This window comes from Artemia franciscana, unplaced genomic scaffold (genome assembly GCF_032884065.1).
Source record: "Artemia franciscana unplaced genomic scaffold, ASM3288406v1 PGA_scaffold_34, whole genome shotgun sequence".
NCBI lineage: Eukaryota > Metazoa > Arthropoda > Branchiopoda > Anostraca > Artemiidae > Artemia > Artemia franciscana.
This window is the reverse complement of record NW_027062670.1, coordinates 208,751-227,904: the sequence shown is the minus strand read 5'-3', so window position 1 is coordinate 227,904 and position 19,154 is coordinate 208,751. Positions and strand designations below refer to the sequence as shown.

At 33.8% G+C, this 19,154-nt stretch overlaps 1 long non-coding RNA gene across 1 annotated transcript in view; it reads left to right on the top strand.

The window, feature by feature from the left end:
- Window positions 1-4,440: 4,440 nt before the first annotated feature.
- Window positions 4,441-19,154, top strand: part of LOC136041732 (uncharacterized) — a 36,533-nt gene continuing 21,819 nt past the window's right edge. The window contains exon 1 of the long non-coding RNA XR_010621095.1: window positions 4,441-4,553. This is a non-coding gene — a long non-coding RNA (uncharacterized LOC136041732). The remainder of the gene's footprint in view (window positions 4,554-19,154) is intronic.

The window sequence follows — 19,154 nt, the reverse complement described above, 5'->3', positions numbered from 1 at the left end:
TCCCTTGATACTTTCTTTTCTCACCAATCAAAATTCCATTTCCCCTCCAATCCAAATATGCCTTCAAATCCTCTCTACTTAACCCAACCTTCCAAAATACCTCCTCTCCCCAACTACCCTTAATCTATCTATACAATTTTAACGACCGTGGACGATCCAGACTTGCCCATTATATCTGGATTTCTTGGTGCTTCAACCTCTCTTGTACTTCCCTTATTACTATTTCCTCCATACCCATAATCCCCTTTCCTTCATTCCACCATTCCCCTAATCCACACTTATCTAAGATATCCTTAATCTCCGCCGGCCACCCTGATTTACTTTTCTGTCTCACCGCCTCTAAGTATGCTGCCTTTGCTACCGTGAATCTTTGCATACCCAGTGTCCTAACCCAATATCTCACCATGGTCACTAGCCTCATAGATCGCAGCGATGCTAACCCTTTTACCAAATTACTATACGAATCCCCTAGTCCTAACATCCTCTTATAATATCTCATCATAACAACCTCAAGTTTCGGACCTTTCCGATAGCCCCAGACCTCTGCTCCATAATGCATCGCCGGTACTATCTTATTTGTCTAAATCCTCTTATGTACTCTAATATCTCTAACCCTTCTAAGACTACTCTTAGCTATTTCACCGCTCATATACCTCCCCCTTGCATTCGCTAGATCCAGATGCCCACTGAATTTCCCATTACTAGTAAACTTTACCCCAAGATAAACAAATTCATTTTCCACTGGAATAGTTTCACATTTAAAGTGAAAATTATGGTGTATATAGAGAGGGTGATATAAGGTGTATATAGAAAGGGTGATCGTATAAAATTCGGAGCAGGCTCGTTGGATTAGTAACCAGATGTTCTAGTGCCCTTTTTAAGATCCAGACTAATTCCAAGGTGGGGAAACCCCACCCCTCTAAACCTCGTATTTACCCGTCAAGCATATGATAGAAATTTTGAGATGGCCATTTGCTGCCGTAGAAACTTCGAAAAACGCCCATTTGATTGGAAATTAAAAGGGTAAGTGCACTTTTTTTAGTCAAAGGCTATTTAAGGGCAGCAAACCCCCCTCCCTACGCCCATCAATTCCAAAAACACATCTAATCAAAATTTTGAGATAGCCGTTTTTTCAGTTTAGTTGAGAAGTCTGGAAAATATGTCTCTGACAACCCCCATACCTTCTCAGGAACAGAACATAATTTGTACTTTACTGAAAAAATGGATTTGGATTGTCAATTTAGTATAGATATACTGATATGTGTTCCTTAGAGTTTTAATAATTTTCATTTGTTAGAGTTAAAAAAGTTAAAACATTTTAAAAGTATTTTGTTTATTTAAATAATACAATAAATAACTGAGCCAAACTCTTAACGAGCAAAAACTAACATGAGTAGGACTGACAACCCCCATGCCTTCTCAAGACGAGAACATAATTTGCACTTTACTAAAAACGAAATACATTTAAAATGTTTTCACTTTGTTTTATTTGTTTAAAAAGTTTTTTTCTAGATATATCAAGGGGGAGTCCTCTTCCTTGCACTCTAATTACAGCGCGAGTGTCTGGAGCCCTTTTTAAGAGTACCAATAGACTGGAGGGCGAGCAGCCCTTCTCTCAAGCCCATTCATTTTTCAAACACATCCAGTCAAAATTTCGAGACGGCCATTTTGTTCAGCATAGAAGAACAGTCCAGAAACCATGTCTTTTGGCATATTAGGCACGTCAACCCTCACAATTATGCAATTGGCCTTTTATATTTTAATTAAATAAAAAAAACGAGTTTTTTTAACTGAAAATAAGGAGCGACATTAAAACTTAAAACGCACAGAAATTACTTCGTATATGAAAGAGGCTGCTTCCTCATCAACGCCCCGCTCTTTACGCTAAAGTTTGACTCTTTCTCTCAATTCTTCTTCTTAAAACAGTAAAAAACTTTAGCGTAAAGAGCGGGGCGTTGATGAGGAAGCAGCCTCTTTCATATACGAAGTAATTTCTGTGCGTTTTAAGTTTTAATGTCGCTCCTTACTTTCAGTTAAAAAAACTCGTTTTTTTATTTAATTTCTGAACGTTTTTGAATCAATGCATGTTTTGATTTTGGCTCTCCGCAGAGGAATAATCAAAACGAAATTTTGCATATTTTTTGGGGGGGGGGCTAAATGGCTTTCTCATAATTTTGATCGAATGATTTTGAAAAAAAAGAGCGGGGGCGAAGCCTAGTTGCCCTCCGATTTTTTGGTTAATTAAAAAGGCAACTAGAACTTTTAATTTTTTACGAATCTTTCTATTGGTAAAAGATTTACGTAACTTATAAATTAGCTTACGCAAAGAACTTTTGTATTCTCATGTTTTTATTACATATATAAGGGGATTCGCCCCATCGTCAGTACCTCGCTCTTTACACTAAAGCTTAAATTTTATCCCAATTCATTAAGAATGACCCCTGAATCACAAAAGCCGTAGAATAAATAGTTGAAATTACTAAAAATACTTTAGCGTAAAGAGCTAGGTATCATAAGGAGGTGAGCCCCTTATATGGGTAATAATTTCTGTTTGTTTTAAGTTTTATTGCTGTTCCTTACTTCCAGCTGAAAAAGCTTTTTCACATTTATCTTTTAATTTTTTTTTAAATAATGTTAGTAAATCCTGCTCTCCCTTCATGGAAGTTTTCTTCTCCCATGACAAATTCTCGATGGAAAGTTCCCCCAGCATATCCCCCTCTTCTCAACCCCTCCCCCCAACCAAAAAAATCCTCCTGAAAACGCCTGTATACTTCCCAATAACCATTACTATATGTAAGCACAGGTCAAAGTTTGTAACTTGTTGCCCCTCCCACGGGGACTGTGGGGGAGTAAGTCGTCCCCAAAGACATAGTTATAAGGTTTTTCGACTACGCTGAATAAAATGGCTCTCTCAGAATTTTGATCCGTTGACTTTGGGAAAATAATTAGCGTGGAAGGGGGCCAAGGTGCCCTCCAATTTTTTTGGTCACTTAAAAAGGGAACTAGAACTTTTCATTTCCGTTACAATGAGCCCTCTTGCAACATTCTAGGACAACTGGGTCGATACGATCACCCCTGGGAAAAAAAAAAAAAAAACAAAAAAAAAAAAAAAAAAAAAAAAAAAAAAAAAAAAAAAAAAAAATAAACACGCATCCGTGATCTGCCTTCTGGCAAAAAATGCAAAATTCCACATTTTTGTAGATAGGAGCTCGAAACTTCTACAACAGGGTTCTCTGATACGCTGAATCTGATGGTGTGATTTACTTTAAGATTCTATGACTTTTAGGGGGTGTTTCCCCCTATTTTCTAAAATAACACAAATTTTCTCAGGCTCGTAAATTTTGATGGGTAAGACTAAACTTGATGAAACTTATATATTTAAAACCAGCATTAAAATGCGATTCTTTTGATATAGCTATTGGTATCAAAATTCCATTTTTTAGAGTTTTGGTTACTATTGAGCCGGGTCGCTCCTTACTACAGTTCGTTACCACGAACTGTTTGAAACTACATGTTGCTCTAAAAATAAATCAAAAGGAATTATGTTAAATGGTTGCCAATAAGACACGTGAGCAATATATTGAGAACGACTGGGGGCATTAAGTTAAAACTTTTGGGGATACTACTATAACTACCTTCTATTCTTACAATTTAAATAAATTAAAATAGTGTAAGTGTATCCAGATTGTCAAAGAGCATAGATAGAATCATAAGGGAATGATATTAAGTTTATTTTTCAGGTCGACCTCAGAAGCTATAAAATTAAGTAAAAAAAAAAAAAATACTGTTTGTGCAGGATTAAAAATTGTTGAAATAGTTTCTCCAACAAACAAATAGCAGCCCATGCTACGGAATGATATAGCAAAAAAAAACTGAAAAGATATACGATATTTTTTTTTTCCATGAAAAAGACTATGTCAGTAAAAAAAGAACAGAAATTAATTTGAAAATTTTTTCCACAAGACAAGTTTTTCAAAGAAAAGTAAAGAGCTCTATTAAGCTAAGAATGAGCAAAAATAAAGTCAAACAATCTTCCAAGCATAAAACTACGAAAAATCTCTATCAATAAATAAATAAAATTCTTAAACCGACAAATTGCAACTAACAAAATGAATCAAATAAAAGTTCATTACAGTCTGAGTTCAGTGTCTCGGCACTCGCTTCCGCAATCACACACAGACAAATATATATATATATATATATATATATATATATATATATATATATATATATATATATATATATATATATATATATATATATATATATATATATATATATATATATATATATATATATATATATAAATGTCCGTGTGTGATTGCGTAAGCGAGTGCCGAGATACTGAACTCATTGCGTAAGCGAGTACTGAGATACTGAACTTAGACTGTAATGAACTTTTATTTGATTCATTTTGTTAGTTGCAATTTCTCGGTTTAAGAATAAACAAGGGATTTTTTGCATTTGGATACTTTATTAGAGTAGGGAGAAATTAGGCGGCACCAAAATGGTGTCAGAAGTCGGATACTGAAACAAGTTTCACTTGTGACGAGGTAATTTTTTATTCAAGATTGAACTTCACCGTGTGAAAGAGTTAAAGAAGTGAAAAATTAATTATTTTATTTATCGTGTTATTTTTAACACTTAAAGCGAATTTTTATTAAAATTTAATTAATTTACAGATTAATTACTTAAAAGACGGTAAATGAAAATGAACGTTTAGACAGAGATACCTTGTTGGTTATTTGATTAATATTGCCGTGTGACCATTTTCATGGCACTTGGTATTAACCAAGTGACATATAGCGATCGCAAATTCTGTTGGTCTGTCTGTCCCGGTTTTTCTACTTTTGGCACTTCCAGGTAAGCTAGGACGACGAAATTTGGCAGGCGTATCAGGAACTAGACCAAATTAAATTATAAATTGTTGTTTCCCCGATTCGACCATCTGGGGAGGGGAATGAGGGGACGGTTAAACCGGAAACATAAGAAAAAGGAGGTATTTTTAACTCACGAACGGGTCATCGGATCTTAATGAAATTTGAAGTTGGGAAGGATATCGTATCTCAGAGCTCTTGTTTTAAATCCCGACCGGATCAGGTGACATTGGAGGAGTTGGGACGGGGAAACCTAAAATCTTGGAAAACACTTAGAGTGGAGGGATCGGGATGAAACTTGGTGGGAAAAATATGCACAAGTCCTAGATACGTGATTGACATAACCGGAAAGGATCCGCTGTCTTTGGGGGAGTTTAGGGGGGGAAGGTTAATCCTGAAAAGTAAAAAAAAACTAGGTATTTTTAACTTATGAAGGAGCGATCGGATCTTATTGAAATTTGATGTTTCGAAGGATACCCTGTCTCAGAGCTCTTATTTTAAATCACGACAGTATCCGGTGACATTGGAAGGAGTTTGGGGGGGAGGGAGCCTAAAATCTTGGAAAACACTTAGAGGCGAGGGTCAGGATGAAACTTGGTGTGAAAAATAATCGCAAGTCCTAGGTACATGATTGGCATAGCCGGAACGGATCCACTCTCATTGGAGAAGTTGGGGGGGAGAGTAAATTCTAAAACATTAAAAAATGTAGTATTTTTAACTTACGAAGAAATGATCGGATCTTTATGAAATTTCATATTTAGAAGGACCTCATAACTCAGATCTCCTATTTTAAACCCCGACAGGATCCGGTGTCATTGGGGAGGGGGACCCGAAATCTTGGAAAACGCTTAAAGCGGAGAAATCAGGATCAAAGTTGGTGGAAAGAACAAGGACAAGTCCAAGATATGTGACAGAAATAATTTGACCGGATCAGCTCTCTTTGGTGGAGATGGGGGGGGAGTAATTCGGAAAAATTAGAAAAAATGAGGTATTTGTAACTTACGAACGGGTGATTGGATCTTAATAAAATTTGAGTTTTAGAAGGATCCTGTGCTTTAGAACTCTCAGTTTAAATCCCGACCAGATCTGGTGACATTGGGGGAGCTGGAGGGGGAAACCGGAAATCTTGGAAAACGCTTACAGTGGAGAGATCGGGATGAAACTTGATGGAAAAAATAAGCACAAGCTATAGATACGTGATTGACATAATTGAAAAGAATCCGTTCTCTTTGGGGGAGCTGCTGGTTGTTAATTTGGAAAAGTTAGAAAAATTGAGGCATTTTTAACTTAAGAAGGGGTAACCGGATCTGAATAAAATTCGATATTTAGAAAGAACTCATGTCTCAGAGCTCTTATTTCAAATCCCGGCCAGATCTGTTGGGATTGGGGGGAGTTGGAGGGGAAACCGGAAATCTTGGAAAACGCTTATAAATGTCGTAGATTCGTGATTGACGTAATCGGACTGGAGCCGGTCTCTTTGGGGGAGCTAGGGGGTGGGATTCAGTGCTTTGGCGAGTTTGGTGCTTCTGGACATGCTAGGACGATGAAAATTGGTAGGTGTGTCAGGGAACTGCACAAATTGACTTGATAAAGTCATTTTCCCTGATTCGACCATCTGAGGGACTGAAGGGAGAGGAAAAATTGAGGTACTATTAATGAAATTAAAATTCTGTTATTTAGTAACGTCAAAAAATGATTTGGTTGAAAAGGTATTTCCAAATGTTCTAACCAATTATAAAAATCATAAATGGCTAAGTGAACGAAAGATTCTGGCAGCCAAGAACAAAGACGTCCACGAAATCAACAATATTATTCTGACCAAGATTCGAGACCAGGCAGTCATTTACAGGTCAGTCGACACAGTTCTGGAATCAAATGAAGCGGTTAACTATCCATCAGAATTTTTAAATTCCATGGATCTCAAGGGGATCTCTAGGCATACCAATAATACTGTTGCGAAACATTAACCCATCAAAGCTTTGTAACGGCACGGGACTTGCCTTAAAAAAAAACAATGGAAAACGTAATAGAGGCAACAATCTTGACAGAGCCTTCTGAGGGTGAGGCTGTTCTTATTCTTCGCATTCCCATGATTCTAGTGGATTTGCCTTTTCAATTTAAAACATTGCAATTCCCAATTCGATTAGCATTTGCAATCACCATCAACAAAGCTTAATGGCAATCATTAGAAAAATGTGGTATAGATGTTAATACGGATTGTGTTTCCCATAGACAAATATTTGTTGCATGTTCTAGTGTCGGTAAACCGAACGATCTATTTATATGCTCAGTCAATGGGACTGCGAAGAATGTTGTATATCCACAAGTTTTACGCTGTTTAAAATTAGTACCTTGCATACGTGTTGCTTTAGAGGGGGGGGTAGGCTTGCGGCTCAGAGAGAAATTACCAAAAGAAAACGTTTCGATATATTACAAGAGCAACGCGAATCCAGCTTGTGGCTGAAACAGGAATTAAAAAAAGAATGCGTGTCGAGGAATTACCAGAGTGTATCAGAGGAATTACCAGTTGTATATCCGCAAGTTTTACGCAGTTACAAATTAGCACCATGCACAGGTGTTGCTGGGGCACGTTCCGGAAAAAAAATAAAGAAGAAAAACAAAATAAAAAAGGACGAAAAAACTATAAAAAATAATTAAAAAAGCTCAAAAACTAAAAAAGAAAACTAAAAAAAAAACAAAGTAAAATTAAATAACAAGGGATTACAAGAATTTAAAAATCTTAAAAAAGAAAACCAAAACTTTGAAGCTTAGTAGATATCATTGTTTGAAATTGGACTTGCTTTAATAATCAATTATCTTTGAAAAAACTGCAATAGAACACAAGGGACAATGAGAATCCATATATAGAAGCCTGTCACGTGCCGTGCTTGGGCCCGTTGGCAAAGCCGCCGGGACCCAGCCTTGTATATATACATGTATACAAATATATATATATATATATATATATATATATATATATATATATATATATATATATATATATATATATATATATATATATATATATATATGAAAAAACTGCAATATGAGAAGACAGCAAACTGTCTGCGGTTAGAACACAAGGGACAATGCGATTCCATATATAGAAGCCTGCCACGTGCCATGTAGTATATATATATATATATATATATATATATATATATATATATATATATATATATATATATATATATATATATATATATATATATATATATATATATATATATATATATATATATATATATATATGTCATGAATCGCATTTGTAAATTATACTTGTACGTGTAGCATTTGAAATTACACTTGTAATTATGTTTGTCAAGTGTCTCGGTAATGAGTTTTTATTTGATTTATTTTGTTAGTTGCGATTTGTCCGTTGAAGAATAAAGAAGGAATTCTAAAGAAGGAATTATATATATATATATATATATATATATATATATATATATATATATATATATATATATATATATATATATATATATACTAGCTGTTGGGGTGGCGCTTCGCGCCACCCCAACACCTAGTTGGTGGGGCGCTTCGCGCCACCCCAAGCCCCCCCGCGCGCGTAAGTCGTTACGCGCCATATTAGTTATGCGCCATTGTAGTTGTGTCGCTGTGTCCCACCTGTGAATATAGATAGATTTATATATGTGTTTCAAACTACGCAAAAATTGCGAATAAACAACATTCTTGGCTTTCTCATTGTCTGTGCATATGCAAAGCCGTATGTACTAATAATGACGTCATATACAAACGCTCTTTTTACAAACAAACAAACATGCATCCACATAACTCGTTTTTATATAGATAGATACAATACAAATTAACTGCGTAAAACTTGCGAATAAACAACATTCTTCGCTGTCCAATTGTCGCTGCATATAAATACATTGTCAGGTTTACCGACCCTCGAACATGCAACGTACAATTGTCCATGGGAAAAACAATCAGGATTAAGATCTATACCACATTTTTCTAATGATTGACCTTGAGCTTTGTTAATGGTGATTGCAAATACTAATCGAATTGGGAATTGCAATCTTTTAAATTGAAAAAGCAGATCCGTTGGAATCATGGGAATGCGAGGAATAAGAACAGCCTCACCCTCATAAGGCCCTGTCAAGATTGTGGCCTCTATTAGGTTTTCCATTGTTTTTTTTTTTACGGCAAGTCGCGTGCCATTGCAAAGCTTTGGTGGGTTGATATTTCTTAAAAGTATTGTTGGTACGCCTATTTTTAGTTGTAGCACGTGTGGTGGAAACCCTGAAGGATCTATGGAATTTAAAAATTCAGATGGATAATTAACCGCTTCATTTGGTTCCAAAACTGTGTCGACTGACTTGTAAAGGACTGCCTGGTCTCGAATCTTGTTCAAAACAATATTGTTGATTTCGTGGACGTCTATATTTTTGGGTGCGAGAATCGCTCTTTCACTTAGCCATTTATTATTTTTATAATTTTTTAGAATATTCGGAAATACTTTTTCAATCAATTCATTTTTGGACGTCACTAAATTACAGAAATCAGCAGGTAGTTGTATACGTCCTGAAATTGAGTCTACTGTTTGACCAGAGTCATCGTTTTGCAATCGGACACGCATATTTGTAGTTAATTTTAATATTTTTACGTTTGCCTATAAATTAGAATTTTTTAGGCAAGCATTCATTTCGTCTGCAGGAGTTAAACTACGTAAAAATTGCGAATATACAACATTCTTGGCTTTCCCATTGTCTCTGCATATACAAAGCCGTATGTACTAATAATGACATCATATGCAAACGCTCTTTTTACAAACAAACAAACATGCATACATACAACTCGTTTTTATATAGATAGATAGATAGATAGATAGATAAAATACAAATTAACTGCGTAAAACTTGCGAATATACAACATTCTTCGCTGTCCAATTGTCGCTGCATATAAATAGATTGTCAGGTTTACCGACCCTCGAACATGCAACGTACAATTGTCAATGGTAAAAACAATCAGTATTAAGATCTATACCACATTTTTCTAATGATTGACCTTGAGCTTTGTTAATGGTGATTGCAAATGCTAATCGAATTGGGAATTGCAATCTTTTAAATTGAAAAGGCAGATCCGTTGGAATCTTGGGAATGCGAGGAATAAGAACAGCCTCACCCTCAAAAGGCCCTGTCAAGATTGTGGCCTCTATTAAGTTTTCCATTGTTTTTTTTACGGCAGGTCGAGTGCCATAGCAAAGCTTTGGTGGGTTTATATTTCTTAAAAGTATTATTGGTAGGCCTATTTTTAGTTGTAGCACGTGTGGTGGAAACCCTGAGAATAATATCTCGAGGTAAAAACTGATCACCGACCATAACGATGGCCACTTCGTCGATAGTTGGAGCATTGTATCTACGCACATGTTGGCCAGGAGGCGTTTTGTCAGCGGAAATAACAATTTTATGCGTATAAGTAGGCATCAAATCGATGGCTGTTTTGAACAGACGCACTAAATTATTATTTTCGTGGAAAAGATGTTGTAATTGGGAAACGATTGTCCTTTCAATGTTGGGAGAAATTTCGCAACGTGCATTCAATTCAGAATTTCTATCACTGATGAAGTACAATTGTAAAAATTTATGATTCTCGCCTGAGAATGGTAGAAGAGACCCTGCTCTATGATAAATTTGCCCTTTTACTTTGAAAGTAGACATAAATTGATCTGGATTTTCAATTTGGGCTCCAAACGACGTCATTTGGAAACATGAGTTGTATTTTCTGATTCATTTATATTCCTTATGTCCCGGTGTCCCGGTCGTCATTTATATCCCCCTGTTTTATATCCCGCTTATTTTTCAGTTTTTTCCTTTTTTTAGTTTTTTTTTTACTTTTTTAGTTCTTTTAGTTTTTACGTTTTTTAGTTTTTTTTAGTTTTTTAGATGAATTTTTTTTTTAGTTTTTTACCTTTTTTTCTTTTTAGTTTTTATTGGTTTTTACCTTTTTTTAGCTTTTTATCTTTTTTATTTTTTTTATTTTTATTTTTAATTTTATTAGTATTCTTTTTCTCTTCTATTTTTCATTTTTCCTTTTTTTTATTTTTTTTTAGTTTTTAGTTTTTTAAGTTTTTTCCTTTTTTTAGTTTCTTTAGTTTTTTTAGTTTTTCGGCTTTTTATTTTTTTATTAGTTTTTAGTTTTTTTTGTAGTTTTTGCCTTTTTTTAGTTTTTTCAGTTTTTTTTTTAGTTTTTAGTTTTTTACCTTTTTTAGCCTAACCAGGATTTGAACCTGGGACCTTCATTCTCCGTTCTGACACCCTCTCTCACCGATTGACTACTCCAGCATGTTCATTTTGGTGTTTTAAATGGTATATTATTAACCAAATTAATGTGTTTTACAATATACTAAGCATCGTCATAACAAAAATGATGGCAACTAATTTCATGACGTCAGCCGAAACATGACGTCACCTGATCCACAGATCCACAGATCCACAGATCCACAGACAACTTATTTTTATATATATAGATATATATATATATATATATATATATATATATATATATATATATATATATATATATATATATATATATATATATATATATATATATATATATATATATATATATATATATATATATTTTTAATACTGATTTTAAATATATAAGTTTCATCAAGTTTACTCTTACCCATCAAAAGTTACGAGCCTGAGAAAATTTGTGCTATTTTAGAAAATAGGGGGAAACGCCCCCTAAAAGTCATAGAATCTTAACGAAAATCACACCACCAGATTTAGAGTATTAGAGAACCCTACTGTAGAAGTTTCAAGCTCCTATCTACAAAAATGTGGAATTTTATATTTTTTGCCAGAAGGCAGATCACGGATGCGTGTTTATTTGTTTGTTTGTTTTTTTGTTTTTGTTTTTCCCAGGGGTGATCGTATCGACCCAGTTGTCCTAGAATGTTGCGAGAGGGCTCATTCTAACGGAAATGAAAATTTCTAGTGCCCTTTTTAAGTGACCAAAACATTGGAGGGCACCTAGGCCCCCTCCCACGCTAATTATTTTCCCAAAGTCAACGGATCAAAATTCTGAGATAGCCATTTTATTCAGCGTAGTCGAAAAACCTTATAACTATGTCTTTTGGGGACGACTTACTCCCCCAGAGTCCCCGTGGGAGGGGTTACAAGTTCAAAACTTTGACCAGTGCTTACATATAGTAATGGTTATTGGGAAGTGTACAGGCGTTTTCAGGAGGATTTTTGAATGGAGGCAGGGGTTGAGAAGAGGAGGATATGCTGGGGGAACTTTCCATCGAGGAATTTGTCATGGGTGAAGAGATTTTCCATGAAGGGAGCGCAGGATTTACAAGCATTACTTAAAAAAAAACAACGAAAAAGTTTTTTTTCATCTAGAAGTAAGCAGCAGCATTAAAACTTTAAACGAACAGAAATTATTACCCATATGAGGGGCTCACCTCCTCCTAATACTTCGCTCTTTACGCTAAAGTATTTTTAGTAATGTCAACTATTATTCTGCGGCTTTTGTGATTCAGGGGTCATTCTTAATGAATTGGGACAAAATTTAAGCTTTAGTGTAAAGAACGAGGTACTGACGAGGGGGCGAACCTCCTCATATATGTAATAAAAACATAAGCATACAAAAGTTCTTTACGTAAGCTAATTTATAAGTTACGTATATCTTTTACTTATAAAAAGATTCGTAAAAAGTTAAAAGTTCTAGTTGCCTTTTTAACTAACTCAAAATCAGAGGGCAACTAGGCTTCCTCCCCCGCTCTTTTTTTTCAAAATCATTCGATCAAAATTATGAGAAAGCAATTTAGCCACAAAAAAAGTATACAAATTTTGTTTTAATTATTCCTCTGCGGAGAGCCAAAATCAAAACATGCATTGATTAAAAAACGTTCAGAAATTAAATTAAAAAAAAACAAGTTTTTTAAATGAAAGTAAGGAGCGACATTAAAACTTAAAACGAACAGAAATTACTCCGTATATGAAAGGGGCTTTTCCTTCTCAACGCCCCGCTCTTTACGCTAAAGTATTTTTACTGTTTTAAAATGTAGAGTTGAGAGAAAGAGTCAAACTTTAGCGTAAAGAGCGGGGCGTTGAGAAGGAAAAGCCCCTTTCATATACGGAGTAATTTCTGTTCGTTTTAAGTTTTAATGTCGCTCCTTACTTTCATTTAAAAAACTTGTTTTTTTATTTAATATATATATATGTTGCTGCGAAAGTCTGAAATATGTCGGCATCCACCGGTGAATGTCTGAAATTCCTTTTTCGCTGCTTGAATTCAATTAGCTTTGCGAATCAGCTTTTTCAGTCTTATGCAAGATATGATGGTAGAAGTTAAAGTTAGGCTAATTATGTGAGTTTATGTTAGATTATGTTAATTTTTGGTATAAATGCCAGAAATGAGCTGAAAACCGGAACGGATCCGCTCTATTGGGGGGGGGGGTAATTCTGAAAAATTAGAAAAAATGACGTATTTTTAACTTACGAAGGAGTGATTGGATCTTCATGAAACTTCATATTTAGAAGGACCTCGTAACTCAGATATCTTATTATATATATAAATATATAAATATTATATATATAAATCTCCCCCCAATATCACCAGATCCGGTCGGGATTTAAAATAACAGCTCTGAGACACGATATCCTTCCAAACATCAAATTTTATTAAGATCTGATCAATCGTTCGTAAGATAAAAATACTTTAATTTTTCTATTTTTTCCGAATTAACGGGCCCCCTACTCCCCCCCCCCGTTGGTCAATTCAGGCAAACGACTATTTCTATTTTAATCTGGTCTGGTCCGTGATACGCCTGTCAAATTTCATCGTCCTAGACCGACAGAATTTGCGATTGCTACATGTCACTTCGTTAATACCAAGTGCCATAAAAAGGATACTAGTTCTTTCAATTGTAAATCGAATGAGCCTTTTTTAAAGTTTCTGCTGCAACTCCTTCGATACGAAGTGCCCTGGTCAAAAAAATAAATAAATAGTATATTGTGCCAACATCGCTCTTTATTTAGGCAGCGCTATTGCACTCATTTCATAAGAAATAAGCTTTGCACAAAGAAATAATTTTTAAGTTGTCATCATACATTGACTTCCAAGGTATGCTAAAAGTAATTTTTTTTCTGGACAAGCTAGAAGTTTTTTTCAACGCAGATAGACAAATATTATTCTTCTAAGAACTGGAGCTTACATTGGTTTTTCAGAAGAAAAAAATCCTTCTGTGGCTCTTTATTGTTAGTACCCTAACTTCGAAGCCTAACACATTAAAAATCAACTAGATCTAAATAATAATAGCACTTATTATTATCTCTTCGAAAACCTCATCAGAATTTCCGTATTTTTCCCAAATTTTGGGAAATAATACCAGAAATCCTGATTTCAAAATAGAAGTTTCGTTTTTTTCTTGATTTTGATATTTATTACATTTTAGACGTTTAATGACATTGAAAGTAAGACAGAAAACAAGCACTCTTCTATATAAAAAAAATTGACCGTCCACTAAGAAATAAAAGTTTACACCATGAGCCTTTTCACCGATGTTCATTAACCGCAAAAAAACAGTACACTGTCTTAATGAAGGTAAGAACAAAAAACCATGCTGATACAGAGTTTGACGATTACTTCGTACATATAGAACTTATTTCACAAGTTCTCCAATTACAATTTAACTTTAAAAATAATATCTTAAAAGAATCATAACACATAATAGCGCAATCTGATCCTGGAACATCTACATTTAATACCGGTGAAATATAGTTGCATGATGTTCCTCCGCATGGATCCTCCGCATAATGTTCCTCCGCAACTGTGACCTATGGGACATGGCTGCTGCAAGGCCTTGGCACCGGAGGTTTGGTTATAATTGTTTATACACTATTCGCCTAATTAATCTTTAGACACTAGGGCTTTCCCCTTTGCTGGCAGAATTGATGAGAGGAGAACGATTGAGAGGGGTTGGGTAAATTCCTTTGGATCAAAGCCTCAAAGGGACCCATCTTTTAATGCAAAAATTTACAACAGATTCTTTAAAACATAAAACAAAAACATATTTAATGCTAGTTAATTATATTTATTTTCTTGTTCGAAGTTATTTTTCAGTGACCAAATTATATTGAAATATGGTTACAACTTTTTTCGTTTCCAATCAGTTAAAACCGTACAAGGTTAACTGACTACAATCCCATCGTAAGCTACTATCATAAGGTTAAAAAAAATATATTTTTCCTGCTACTTAGCCAGAATACCGGTACTCCTCTGTAAAAAAAAAAAAAAAAAAAAAAAAAAAAAAAAAAAAAAAAAAAAAAAAAAAAAAAAAAAAAAAAAAACGGGCAGACGATTACCCTATACAACATCTTGTATACAACAATTCGTAAGGAATAAGTTTTGATCTCGTAATAGATTATCTAAGCTTAGATATTTATATGTATACTATTTGTAGGAAGGAGGCTTTCACATTTTATCTTAATTCCTTTCCCTTCTAACTAGAATAAGATAGTCAACATGAGAAGCAGAGTCAGAGTTGCCAGTCAACATTGTGTTTCTGAAAGTGTTTCTACTTTTAGTGTAGGTTAATTGATACACAGTTGTTATATCGAAAACACATAATATAAGCCGCTTGAACTTTTTAACGTCGATAGTGAAGATGCTGAATTGAAAGAGCTTAAACCAGAAAACACAGAAGTTGCGTCTCAATACGCAGTAGATGGATGCGGTACTATAAATCAATGTCACCTTTATTATTAGCTACCATTCTACCTTCATAAGTCAAAATTAGAATGTGATGAAAGTCAATCCAATTTAGGCGTGTCATATCAGGGCCAAAGGGAGACTGGAATCTCAGCAATGGTTTCAATCTAGTTACTTTTTACATAAGCGAAAAATAAGCCTCAGTAAAAATTCAATCTAGTAATACTGTGAATTTTCCCCATAGACTTTTTGCCCACTCCTTCAATTTTGGAAAATACTTTATCTTGTCATTCGCAGCAAAATACTTGTTTTGGTATTTTCATTGAAAAAGTCGAAAAAACAACAAAATTTTCCCTCCCTAAATTTATGAAAAGTACATTTTGACACCCACCTTTTACTTTCTTGTGGATTTTTGTGTCTGTCTGAGGGGTCAAGTTTTGGCTTTGTTTATACTGCTACTGGCTCAGACTGTTCACCACGATTTACTGAAGAGACATCAGACGAATAAGACGAATGAAGAGTCCGAATAACTTGTAGAAAAGACCTGAGAACATTAAAGGCACAAATAATTGAATATTTCAAACCTCTGGTCCACGGACCATAAACAACAAACTAAGTCTAAACATGAAACCAACAATTACATCTTTTTTATCAGCGTTTTGGTCAAAATTTGTCATTATGTCAACAAGCACTAACTCACCTACCATAATAAAATGTTTGGTAAAACCTTGGAAGGAAACAAAAATATCTTCGAATAAATTCTTCAAAGGTTGTTCTACGGGTTTATTGACCTTCCTGCAAAAAGTAATTTTAGTTCCTTACCCACTCCCGGTAAAAAAAAGAAACAAAAAAAGACATGTATCCATGATCTTTCTTCTGGCAAAAAATATAAAATTCCAAGTTCTTGTGGATTTTATATTGAAACCTTTACAGGGGGGGGATCTCTGATACGCTAAATCTGATGCTATGATTTTGATTAAGATCACTTGACTTTTTGGGGTGTTTCCGCCTTTTTCGGAAATCGTGCAACTTTTCTTAGGCTCGTAGCTTATGAAGGTTAACAAATTTAATAAATTGTATTTATGTGAATTGTCATAAAAGTTAATTCTTTTGATGTATCTATTGTTGTCAAAATTTAGTTTTTTAGAGTTTTGGTTACCATTGTTTCGAAAAGAACAGATAATTTCGAGTTGTGATGCGAATTCTGGAGATTCGCCCATAGTTCTAACACCATCAACATAGCTTCACCTTATGTTTGTTCACAAAACTATAGCAAAATATCATTCATTTTAGAACAGAAAAGATATGCATTCACAGGACTGGGCTAGTTCTAACACCATCTACATAGCTTTACCTAATATTTGTTCACAAAATTATAACGAAATATCATTTATTTTAGAACAAAAAAGATATGTATTCATTCAATTGGGCTAATTTTGCACAAGCTGTACCACAAAAAACGGCAAAAACACCCTTAAATGCTTTATTTTCATACCCTAAAAACGTCCAGAACCGTTATACGTTTCTACTATAGAAAAGTCCTCTACTGCTTTTTGTTTTCAGCGAAGTGTCAGTTTTGCATAATCCTATAAACACGGAAAAATATCATCAGTCACTTTATTGTGCCAGCTCCATAGATACATTCTGTAAAGGTTGTGAAGTATTAATTTTTTCTTTTTTTGTGCTTCAACTTCACTTTTTAGTTTCATGAGAAAAGATTTATGTTTTTAAATTATTTTCATTTATATATTACCACTGATCCATGTTAGTGGATTAAATTGTACAAACTTTTGCTTTTATTGTTTCAGATTTTTTTTCTCAGCGGCGATCAAGATACACGAAAAAATTAATATCCTGTTTGCTTTAGTAAGAACAACCAGTATTCAATGACCAGAATTTCTTTCTTCGTTTTGAGCTTCAACTTCACTTTTTACTCCCATAAAAAAAAAAGTGTTTTTTTTTATTATTTTGAGTAAAATGATAGTTCTTAACTATGTAAATGGATTAAATTAGATAAACTTTTACTTTTTCATCTTCTATATATCTTCAGTAGAAATCAAGACACAGAGAAGTATTAAAATCCTTATCGTTTTAATTAAAGGAAAAAAACATTCCTCTTATTGAAAATTCTGATATAAGGCGTTGCAGAAGTTTCAGCACTTTTGCCTACAAAAAGTTTTACTTTTTTCATATATACGTAAAATCTGAAACTATACAAAAAATAAAAAAACTTTAAAATGACTGTCGCAAACTGCCATCAGAAAATGTTTAATCTCTTTCAAGATATGACAAACAAAGCAACAACAAATATATTTGTAAAACAAGGAGCCACTAAGACAATTTTAACATTGGAATAGAAAAGAAAGATGCGACGGACGTGGGCAGCACTTCTAAGAAACATCTTGGGCTCTTGAGGAATAAAAAACGTATATTAAGGATAATCCAAACAACGGGAATGTTCAGATTACTTTCTGTAAAAGCATGAACTAGGGAACATTCTGGGAAGTTAAGCGAAAAAGGTTTGGTTCAATGGGATTATGAAGCTCAGAAAGCTTAAGCTTCAAATGTGGCTAGCATCACAATGCACTCTATATGCGAAAATCATATTTGGGTTTAGAACCGTCAAAAAAACAATGAATGTCTCAGAATTGGCATAATGGGTCCACTTAAACAGCCAGATTTACAGTGGTAGATTTCTGTCTATACTTGTTTATAGTTTATTCTTGGTCACTTTAAATTTTTTGTGTATTGTATCTGTTCTCATTTTTGTTAGTTCAATAAACTTCGCCTGTACTTCAAGTACGACGGTAATTTGGACCGTTGTCTGGTGAGATCTGGGGTGAAAAGATCTGAGAAGTTCATCTTCTTCTTTTTGTTTGGGTAGCACAACAATCTTGTTCATGGACAAGCCTAAGAAGAAAAGGCCCCTTAGAATCCACCATTTTCAAGGATTATTCTTTCTTTTCTTCTTAAATAGTCTCCTTATCTATATATATAAAAATAAGTTGTCTGTCTGTCTGTCTGTGGATGGATCAGGTGACGTCACCTGAAAAAACTGGATCAGGTGACGTCGAAACTGAAAAAACTAAAAAAAGGCAAAAACTACAAAAAAAACTAAAAACTAATAAAAAAAAATAAAAAAGCTAAAAAACTAAAAAAACTAAAAAAAGGCAAAAACTACAAAAAAAACTAAAAACTAATAAAAAAGCTAAAAAACTAAAAAAACTAAAAAAAGGCAACAACTACAAAAAAAACTAAAAACTAATAAAAAAAATAAAAAAGCTAAAAAACTAAAAAAACTAAAAAAACTAAAAAAAGGTAAAAAACTAAAAAAAACTAAAAACTAAAAAAAACTAAAAAAAAGGAAAAAACTGAAAAATAAGCTAAAATAAAGGTAAAAACCAATTGAAAAACTGACGTTAGTTTTTTTAGTTCAGGTGACGTCAAAACTGAAAAAACTAAAAAAAGGCAAAAACTACAAAAAAAACTAAAAACTAATAAAAAAAATAAAAAAGCTAAAAAACTAAAAAAACTAAAAAAAGGCAAAAACTACAAAAAAAACTAAAAACTAATAAAAAA